Below are 11,814 nucleotides of genomic sequence, written 5' to 3'. Positions count from 1 at the left end.
ACACACACACACACACACACACACACACACACGCACACACAAACACACACACACACACACTAGAGAAAGTGCAAAGGTTTGCAACAAGACTAGTCCCAGAGCTAAGAGGTATGTCCTACGAGGAGAGGCTAAGGGAAATCAACCTGACGACACTGGAGGACAGGAGAGATAGGGGGGACATGATAACGACATACAAAATACTGAGAGGAATTGACAAGGTGGACAAAGACAGGATGTTCCAGAGATTGGACACAGTAACAAGGAGACACAGTTGGAAGCTGAAGACACAGATGAATCACAGGGATGTTAGGAAGTATTTCTTCAGCCACAGAGTAGTCAGTAAGTGGAATAGTTTGGGAAGCGATGTAGTGGAGGCAGGATCCATACATAGCTTTAAGCAGAGGTATGATAAAGCTCACGGCTCAGGGAGAGTGACCTAGTAGCGATCAGTGAAGAGGCGGGGCCAGGAGCTCGGACTCGACCCCCGCAACCTCAACTAGGTGAGTACAACTAGGTGAGTACACACACACAATCTTACCACACTTACCACAATCTTCAACACGTCCCTGGAAACTGGGCAACTACCTGAAGTATGGAAGACGGCAAATGTAGTTCCCATTTTTAAAAAAGGAGACAGAAAAGGCACTAAACTATAGACCTGTGTCACTGACGTGTATAGTATGCAAAGTTATGGAGAAGATTATCAGGAGGAGAGTGGTGGAGCACCTGGAACGGAACAAGAGTATAAACGCCAACCAGCATGGGTTCATGGAAGGAAAATCCTGTGTCACAAACCTTCTGGAGTTTTATGATAAAGTAACAGAAGTAAAACACGAGAGAGAGGGGTGGGTTGATTGCATCTTCTTGGACTGCAAGAAGGCCTTTGACGCAGTTCCTCACAAGAGATTAGTGCAGAAGCTAGAGGACCAGGCTCATATAACAGGAAGGGCACTGCAATGGATCAGAGAATACCTGACAGGGAGGCAACAACGAGTCATGGTACGTAATGATGTGTCACAGTGGGCACCTGTGACGAGCGGGGTCCCACAGGTGTCGGTCCTAGAACCAGTGCTATTTTTGGTATATGTGAACGACATGATGGAAGGGTTAGACTCAGAAGTGTCCCTGTTCGCAGACGATGTGAAGTTAATGAGGAGAATTAAATCAGATGAGGACCGGGCAGGACTTCAAAGAGACCTGGACAGACTGGACACCTGGTCCAGCAACTGGCTTCTCGAATTTAATCCCGCCAAATGCAAAGTCATGAAGATAGGGGAAGGGCACAGAAGACCGCAGACTGAGTATAGGCTAGGTGGCCAAAGACTGCAAACCTCGCTCAAGGAGAAAGATCTTGGAGTGAGTATAACACCGAGCATGTCTCCGGAAGCACACATCAACCAGGTAACTGCTGCAGCATATGGGCGCCTGGCAAACCTGAGAACAGCGTTCCGATACCTTAATAAGGAATTGTTCAAGACACTATACACCGTGTACGTCAGGCCCATACTGGAGTATGCAGCACCTGTTTGGAACCCGCATTTGATAAAGCACGTCAAGAAACTAGAGAAAGTGCAAAGGTTTGCGACAAGGTTAGTTCCAGAGCTAAGGGGAATGTCTTATAAAGAAAGGTTAAGAGAAATCGGCCTGACGACACTAGAGGACAGGAGGGTCAGGGGAGACATGATAACGACATATAAAATACTGCGCGGAATAGACAAGGTGGACAAAGACAGGATGTTCCAGGGAGGGGACACAGAAACAAGAGGTCACAATTGGAAGTTGAAGACACAGATGAGTCAGAGAGATATTAGGAAGTATTTCTTCAGTCATAGAGTTGTAAGGCAGTGGAATAGCCTAGAAAGTGATGTAGTGGAGGCAGGAACCATACACAGTTTTAAGACGAGGTTTGATAAAGCTCATGGAGCGGGGAGAGAGAGGGCCCAGTAGCAACCGGTGAAGAGGCGGGGCCAGGAGCTAAGACTCGACCCCTTCAACCACAAATAGGTGAGTACAAATAGGTGAGTACACACACACACACACGAGGAGAGGTTAATGGAAATCAACCTGATGACACTGGAGGACCGGAGGGATAGTGGGGGGGGATGATGATAACGACATATAAAATACTGAGAGGAATTGACAGGGTGGATAAGGACAGGATATTAAGAGATGGGATACAGCAACAAGGGGACACAATTGGAAGTTGAAAACTTAGATGAGCCAAAGGGATGTTAGGAAGTATGTCTTCAGCCACAGAGTTGTCAGGAAGTAGTCTGTGTGGTGCACTGCTATAAAAATCGCTTGAGAGGTCAGAACATACAGGAGGGAATTGAAATAGATTGACTCCATGCTTGAGGCTGACTGACGTGCCCAGGCTGGGAAAGAAACGTGGCTTGTGAACCAGGCTGCCCAGTCTATATGGCATTTGTGTGGCTGAGTGCCCTAGAGCGCTGACTGGGAATCTGGACCGTCCCCAGTACTAGTTTAGAATCCTGCTGACTGCGATCTTTCTTTGTATATACCCGCTTGTTTCTGCGTGGTGCATTGATATATATATATATACATATATATATATATATATATATATATATATATATATATATATATATATATATATATATATATATATATATATATATGTTGAAATGGTTCAGTCGTTTAGAAAGGAAGGAGCGAAATAGAATGACTTGGAGAGCTTATAAATCTGTAATGGAAGGAAGGCAGAGTAAGGGTCGGCCTGGGAAAGGTTGGAGGGAGGGGGTAAATTAGGTTATGTGTGCGAATGGGATTTGGAGCAAAACAAACTCAGCAGATAGATTATAATGCATATTTTACCTTCACCCACTATATACAAATATGTACACTATGTACAGATGGAATAATAATAAGAGTACATGACTGTGACAGATGACAAAAGCAAAAGCCAGAGAGAGTGCACCGTACTCAACCAGCAGGTAGGCAAGTCTGCTAAATGCTGACCTCAAGTGAACCACATTGCCTCAGCATTTGGTGCGCTCGCATGTGATTGTTCAATGAAACAAGGCACCGATTTAACGACGGGTATCCTATTGATCATTAAACCCTTAGCACTGAGTTCACTGGTTGAGAGACAGCCTATATGGGAGTGTGACATACGCCAAATAAATTGTAACATACTCTATACATGCCACAAGGGGCCTAAACTTCCAGCAAGTGTGCGTGAGCACGTTAGATAGGAGCGAGTGGAGATGAATAGTTTTTATGAATTGACGTGCTGTTGGAGTGTGAGCAAGGTAACATTTATGAAGAGTTTCAGGGAAACCTGTTATCTGGACTTGAGTCCTGGAGGTGGGAAGTACAGTGTCTGCACTCTGATGGAGGGGTGAGATATATTGCAGTTTTATAACTGTAGTGTCAGCACCCCTCTGGCAAGACAGTGACAGTGATGGAGAGAATGATAAAGAAAGTGTTTTTTTTCTTTTTCGGGTCACCCGGCCTTGGTGGGAAACGGCCGTTGTGCTAATAAAAAGAAATACGTCAGAGGTTACCAAGACACACGATAAAATAGTAATCGTTTATGATAGCACGTTTTGTAGTGTGTCTGGTGTGATGATAACATCAATGTTGTTAGTAGGCAGAGAGATAACATGTGGAGTAGAGAGCCTGCCAGGCTCAGAGATAACATGTGGAGCAGAGAGCCTGCCAGGCTCAGAGATAACATGTGGAGTAGAGAGCCTGCCAGGCTCAGAGATAACATGTGGAGCAGAGAGATTGTTTCTCACCACCACCAGAGACAACCTATTGTAAATGAGATATACCACTCACATGCTCAAGACCACGACCAGATCTATTTCTCAAGACAACAACCAAACCTGCTCGTCAAAACCACGCACAAACACACACACACACACAGGCTTTTCCCTCCCGCAGTGAATTAAGATTCACCTTTTATTTACAAATTTCCCACCTAGGAAATGGCTCCAACCTGGCACTGCAGACTCGAATTTTTTCCCGTCACTTAAAATATAAATATCCCACAACAACTCTTCACTCAGGCATATTAAACACAGCTCCTGATATGATACAGGAAGAACATGCAGGTGTCCAATCGTTATCTATTGATACAAATAAAAGGCTTTTAATACTATCAGTATTGTGTTTATCTACGATATTTCTGTCACCGTAAAAAAAATTCTTTCATATTTTGTGAATGTTTTTATCATTCTTTGGTAATCAATGTTCTGTGATGTCCAGGTTGATCATGTGAGGGAGTGACTTACTGTAGAGTTTCAGAGTAGAGAAGTGACTTACTGTAGAGTTTCAGAGTAGAGAAGTGACATACTGTAGAGTTTCAGAGTAGAGAAGTGACTTACTGTAGAGTTTCAGAGTAGAGAAGTGACTTACTGTAGAGTTTCAGAGTAGAGAAGTGACTTACTGTAGAGTTTCAGAGTAGAGAAGTGACATACTGTAGAGTTTCAGTGTAGAGAAGTGACTTACTGTAGAGTTTCAGAGTAGAGAAGTGACTTACTGTAGAGTTTCAGAGTAAAGAAGTGACTTACTGTAGAGTTTCAGAGTAGAGAAGTGACTTACTGTAGAGTTTCAGAGTAGAGAAGTAACATACTGTAGAGTTTCAGTGTAGAGAAGTGACTTACTGTAGAGTTTCAGAGTAGAGAAGTGACTTATTGTAGAGTTTCAGTGTAGAGAAGTGACTTACTGTAGAGTTTCAGTGTAGAAGAGTGACTTACTGGAGAGTTTCAGAGTAGAAGAGTGACTTACTGGAGAGTTTCAGAGTAGAAGAGTGACTTACTGGAGAGTTTCAGAGTAGAGAAGTGACTTACTGGAGAGTTTCAGAGTAGAAGAGTGACTTACTGGAGAGTTTCAGAGTAGAAGAGTGACTTACTGGAGAGTTTCAGAGTAGAAGAGTGACTTACTGGAGAGTTTCAGAGTAGAGAAGTGACTTACTGGAGAGTTTCAGTGTAGAGAAGTGACTTATTGTAGAGTTTCAGTGTAGAGAAGTGACTTACTGGAGAGTTTCAGAGTAGAAGAGTGACTTACTGGAGAGTTTCAGAGTAGAGAAGTGATTTACTGTAGAGTTTCACAGTAGAGAAGTGACTTACTGTAGAGTTTCAGAGTAGAGAAGTGACTTATTGTAGAGTTTCAGTGTAGAAGAGTGACTTACTGGAGAGTTTCAGAGTAGAGAAGTGATTTACTGTAGAGTTTCAGAGTAGAGAAGTGACTTACTGTAGAGTTTCAGAGTAGAGAAGTGACTTACTGTAGAGTTTCAGTGTAGAGAAGTGACTTACTGTAGAGTTTCATTGTAGAGAAGTGACTTACTGTAGAGTTTCAGTGTAGAGAAGTGACTTACTGTAGAGTTTCAGAGTAGAGGAGTGACTTACTGTAGAGTTTCAGAGTAGAGGAGTGACTTACTGCAGAGTTTCAGAGTAGAGGAGTGACTTACTCTAGAGTTTCAGTGTAGAGAAGTGACTTACTGTAGAGTTTCAGAGTAGAAGAGTGACTTACTGGAGAGTTTCAGAGTAGAGAAGTGATTTACTGTAGAGTTTCAGAGTAGAAGAGTGACTTACTGTAGAGTTTCAGAGTAGAAGAGTGACTTACTGGAGAGTTTCAGAGTAGAGAAGTGATTTACTGTAGAGTTTCAGAGTAGAAGAGTGACTTACTGGAGAGTTTCAGAGTAGAGAAGTGATTTACTGTAGAGTTTCAGAGTAGAAGAGTGACTTACTGTAGAGTTTCAGAGTAGAAGAGTGACTTACTGTAGAGTTTCAGAGTAGAGAAGTGACTTACTGTAGAGTTTCAGAGTAGAAGAGTGACTTACTGGAGAGTTTCAGAGTAGAGAAGTGATTTACTGTAGAGTTTCACAGTAGAGAAGTGACTTACTGTAGAGTTTCAGAGTAGAGAAGTGACTTACTGTAGAGTTTCAGTGTAGAGAAGTGACTTACTGTAGAGTTTCATTGTAGAGAAGTGACTTACTGTAGAGTTTCAGTGTAGAGAAGTGACTTACTGTAGAGTTTCAGAGTAGAGGAGTGACTTACTGTAGAGTTTCAGTGTAGAGAAGTGACTTACTGTAGAGTTTCAGTGTAGAGAAGTGACTTACTGTAGAGTTTCAGAGTAGAGGAGTGACTTACTGCAGAGTTTCAGAGTAGAGGAGTGACTTACTCTAGAGTTTCAGTGTAGAGAAGTGACTTACTGTAGAGTTTCAGAGTAGAGGAGTGACTTACTCTAGAGTTTCAGAGTAGAGAAGTGACTTACTGTAGAGTTTCAGAGTAGAGGAGTGACTTACTCTAGAGTTTCAGAGTAGAGGAGTGACTTACTGGAGAGTTTCAGAGTAGAGGAGTAACTTACTGTAGAGTTTCAGAGTAGAGAAGTGATTTACTGTAGAGTTTCAGAGTAGAGAAGCGACTTACTGGAGAGTTTCAGAGTAGAGGAGTGACTTACTGGAGAGTTTCAGAGTAGAGAAGTGACTTACTGGAGAGTTTCAGAGTAGCGGAGTGACTTACTGGAGAGTTTCAGAGTAGAGAAGTGACTTACTGGAGAGTTTCAGAGTAGAGGAGTGACTTACTGGAGAGTTTCAGAGTAGAGAAGTGACTTACTGGAGAGTTTCAGAGTAGCGGAGTGACTTACTGGAGAGTTTCAGAGTAGAGAGTGACTTACTGGAGAGTTTCAGAGTAGAGAGTGACTTACTGGAAAGTTTCAGAGTAGAGAAGTGACTTACTGGAGAGTTTCAGAGTAGCGGAGTGACTTACTGGAGAGTTTCAGAGTAGAGAAGTGACTTACTGTAGAGTTTCAGTGTAGAGGAGTGACTTACTGTAGAGTTTCAGTGTAGAGGAGTGACTTACTGTAGAGTTTCAGTGTAGAGGAGTGAGTTCTTGGAACCTCTGAAGGGTAATATTCGCCTCGTTCACCCATTAAGAACCTCTGCAGGGTAATATACGCCTCGTTCACCCATTAAGAACCTCTGAAGGGTAATATTCGCCTCGTTCATCCATTAAGAACCTCTGAAGGGTAATATTCGCCTCGTTCACCCATTAGGAACCTCTGAAGGGTAATATTCGCCTTCTTCATCCATTAAGAACCTCTGAAGGGTAATATTCGCCTTCTTCATCCATTAAGAACCTCTGAAGGGTAATATTCGCCTCGTTCACCCATTAAGAACCTCTGAAGGGTAATATTCGCCTCGTTCATCCATTAAGAACCTCTGAAGGGTAATATTCGCCTCGTTCATCCATTAAGAACCTCTGAAGGGTAATATTCGCCTCGTTCACCCATTAAGAACCTCTGAAGGGTAATATTCGCCTCGTTCATCCATTAAGAACCTCTGAAGATTAATATTCGCCTCGCTCACCCATTAAGAACCTCTGAAGGGTAATATTCGCCTCGTTCACCCATTAAGAACCTCTGAAGGGTAATATTCGCCTCGTTAATCCATTAAGAACCTCTGAAGGGTAATATTCGCCTTCTTCATCCATTAAGAACCTCTGAAGGGTAATATTCGCCTCGTTCACCCATTAAGAACCTCTGAAGGGTAATATTCGCCTCGTTCACCCATTAAGAACCTCTGAAGGGTAATATTCGCCTCGTTAATCCATTAAGAACCTCTGAAGGGTAATATTCGCCTTCTTCATCCATTAAGAACCTCTGAAGGGTAATATTCGCCTCGTTCATCCATTAAGAACTTCTGAAGGGTAATATTCGCCTCGTTCATCCATTAAGAACCTCTGAAGGGTAATATTCGCCTTCTTCGTCCATTAAGAACCTCTGAAGGGTAATATTCGCCTTCTTCGTCCATTAAGAACCTCTGAAGGGTAATATTCGCCTTCTTCATCCATTAAGAACCTCTGCAGGGTAATATTCGCCTTCTTCATCCATTAAGAACCTCTGAAGGGTAATATTCGCCTCGTTCACCCATTAAGAACCTCTGCAGGGTAATATACGCCTCGTTCACCCATTAAGAACCTCTGAAGGGTAATATTCGCCTCGTTCATCCATTAAGAACCTCTGAAGGGTAATATTCGCCTCGTTCACCCATTAAGAACCTCTGCAGGGTAATATACGCCTCGTTCACCCATTAAGAACCTCTGAAGGGTAATATTCGCCTCGTTCATCCATTAAGAACCTCTGAAGGGTAATATTCGCCTTCTTCATCCATTAAGAACCTCTGAAGGGTAATATTCGCCTTCTTCATCCATTAAGAACCTCTGAAGGGTAATATTCGCCTTCTTCATCCATTAAGAACCTCTGAAGGGTAATATTCGCCTTCTTCATCCATTAAGAACCTCTGAAGGGTAATATTCGCCTCGTTCACCCATTAAGAACCTCTGCAGGGTAATATACGCCTCGTTCACCCATTAAGAACCTCTGCAGGGTAATATACGCCTCGTTCACCCATTAAGAACCTCTGCAGGGTAATATTCGCCTCGTTCATCCATTAAGAACCTCTGCAGGGTAATATTCGCCTCGTTCACCCATTAAGAACCTCTGAAGGGTAATATTCGCCTCGTTCATCCATTAAGAACCTCTGAAGGGTAATATTCGCCTCGTTCATCCATTAAGAACCTCTGTAGGGTAATATACGCCTCGTTCATCCATTAAGAACCTCTGAAGGGTAATATACGCCTCGTTCATCCATTAAGAACCTCTGCAGGGTAATATTCGCCTCGTTCATCCATTAAGAACCTCTGAAGGGTAATATTCGCCTCGTTCATCCATTAAGAACCTCTGAAGGGTAATATTCGCCTAGTTCATCCATTAAGAACCTCTGAAGGGTAATATTCGCCTCGTTCATCCATTAAGAACCTCTGAAGGGTAATATTCGCCTTCTTCATCCATTAAGAACCTCTGAAGGGTAATATTCGCCTCGTTCATCCATTAAGAACCTCTGAAGGGTAATATTCGCCTTCTTCATCCATTAAGAACCTCTGAAGGGTAATATTCGCCTTCTTCATCCATTAAGAACCTCTGAAGGGTAATATTCGCCTTCTTCATCCATTAAGAACCTCTGAAGGGTAATATTCGCCTCGTTCATCCATTAAGAACCTCTGAAGGGTAATATTCGCCTTCTTCATCCATTAAGAACCTCTGAAGGGTAATATTCGCCTTCTTCATCCATTAAGAACCTCTGAAGGGTAATATTCGCCTCGTTCATCCATTAAGAACCTCTGAAGGGTAATATTCGCCTCGTTCATCCATTAAGAACCTCTGAAGGGTAATATTCGCCTCGTTCATCCATTAAGAACCTCTGAAGGGTAATATTCGCCTCGTTCATCCATTAAGAACCTCTGAAGGGTAATATTCGCCTTCTTCATCCATTAAGAACCTCTGAAGGGTAATATTCGCCTTCTTCATCCATTAAGAACCTCTGAAGGGTAATATTCGCCTTCTTCATCCATTAAGAACCTCTGAAGGGTAATATTCGCCTCGTTCATCCATTAAGAACCTCTGAAGGGTAATATTCGCCTTCTTCATCCATTAAGAACCTCTGAAGGGTAATATTCGCCTTCTTCATCCATTAAGAACCTCTGAAGGGTAATATTCGCCTCGTTCATCCATTAAGAACCTCTGAAGGGTAATATTCGCCTCGTTCATCCATTAAGAACCTCTGAAGGGTAATATTCGCCTCGTTCATCCATTAAGAACCTCTGAAGGGTAATATTCGCCTCGTTCATCCATTAAGAACCTCTGAAGGGTAATATTCGCCTCGTTCATCCATTAAGAACCTCTGAAGGGTAATATTCGCCTCGTTCATCCATTAAGAACCTCTGAAGGGTAATATTCGCCTCGTTCATCCATTAAGAACCTCTGAAGGGTAATATTCGCCTTCTTCATCCATTAAGAACCTCTGAAGGGTAATATTCGCCTCGTTCATCCATTAAGAACCTCTGAAGGGTAATATTCGCCTTCTTCATCCATTAAGAACCTCTGAAGGGTAATATTCGCCTTCTTCATCCATTAAGAACCTCTGAAGGGTAATATTCGCCTTCTTCATCCATTAAGAACCTCTGAAGGGTAATATTCGCCTTCTTCATCCATTAAGAACCTCTGAAGGGTAATATTCGCCTTCTTCATCCATTAAGAACCTCTGAAGGGTAATATTCGCCTCGTTCATCCATTAAGAACCTCTGAAGGGTAATATTCGCCTCGTTCACCCATTAAGAACCTCTGAAGGGTAATATTCGCCTCGTTCATCCATTAAGAACCTCTGAAGGGTAATATTCGCCTCGTTCATCCATTAAGAACCTCTGAAGGGTAATATTCGCCTCGTTCACCCATTAAGAACCTCTGAAGGGTAATATTCGCCTTCTTCACCCATTAAGAACCTCTGAAGGGTAATATTCGCCTCGTTCACCCATTAAGAACGTCTGAAGGGTAATATTCGCCTTCTTCACCCATTAAGAACCTCTGAAGGGTAATATACGCCTCGTTCACCCATTAAGAACCTCTGCAGGGTAATATACGCCTCGTTCACCCATTAAGAACCTCTGCAGGGTAATATACGCCTCGTTCACCCATTAAGAACCTCTGCAGGGTAATATTCGCCTCGTTCACCCATTAAGAACTTCTCCAGATTCCTGGGTTTCTCAACCTTTAAATCTGGTCAACATAATTTTCTTCATTGATGAGGTAGGATTGAGGGTTCTTATAGCATCAACAACGTTGATTGTGTGCTGCTTTTACCGTGTGTTAGCTGCATACTCCAGCTCGTCACCAGAAACACGCACTTAGTAAATGAGCAATAGGACGACGTTTCGATCGGTCTTGGACCACAATCAAATCCCAACTAAGAGAGCAACAGGCAAGGAAGGCCACGAGACAGAACAAGACAGTTATATATCCCTTATACTTAGGCTCGTTATGCCCTTCTAGCTTCATTATTTTTGTTGTCTAATTTGCATTTTCTTCTTCTTCTTCTTCTTCTTCTTCTTCTTCTTCTTCTTCTTCTTCTTCTTCTTCTTCTTCTTCTTCTTCTTCTTCTTCTTCTTGGGCTCTTCTCTCGTCTCCACGTTAGGTTTATTATCCAGCCACCACCCAGGGACGGAGGACAGGCTGCAGCACCCTCGTGCATTCATTGATCCTCGAGGATTTAGCGTTTCATATGTAATAAATATTGTAGCCAACTAGGCATCATAAAACAGTGTAGCCAACTAGGCATCATAAAACAGTGTAGCCAACTAGGCATCATAAAACATTGTAGCCAACTAACAATCATAAAACAGTGTAGCCAACTAGGCATCATAAAACATTGTAGCCAACTAGAACATAAGAACATAAGAGCATAAGAAAGGAGGCACATTGCAGGAAGCCTGTTGGCCCATACTAGGCATGTCCTTTACAATTCATCCCACTAACAAAACATTTGCCCAACCCAATTTTCAATGCCACCCAAGAAATAAGCTCTGATGTTGAAGATTGAGACACTTATGCAGCATATGGGAATCTTTATTCAGGAAACGTTTCGCCACACAGTGGCTTCATCAGTCCAATACAAAGAGGAAGGCGTAAGGAGAGGAGGAGAATGAGGTAATCAGTCCCTCAACCTGGAGTCGATGTGTTCAGTCCATCAATCTTGTAGAATTCTACAAGATTGACGGACTGAACACATCGACTCCAGGTTGAGGGACTGATTACCTCATTCTCCTCCTCTCCTTACGCCTTCCTCTTTGTATTGGACTGATGAAGCCACTGTGTGGCGAAACGTTTCCTGAATAAAGATTCCCATATGCTGCATAAGTGTCTCAATCTTCAACTTGTCGGTTTTTCAAACCATTCATCACAAGCTCTGATGTGCAAGTCGCACTCAAATCCAACCCCTCCCACTCATGTACT

This window comes from Cherax quadricarinatus, chromosome 15 (genome assembly GCF_038502225.1).
Source record: "Cherax quadricarinatus isolate ZL_2023a chromosome 15, ASM3850222v1, whole genome shotgun sequence".
Lineage (NCBI taxonomy): Eukaryota > Metazoa > Arthropoda > Malacostraca > Decapoda > Parastacidae > Cherax > Cherax quadricarinatus.
The sequence above is the reverse complement of the archived record's forward strand: the minus strand, read 5'-3'. Positions refer to the sequence as shown.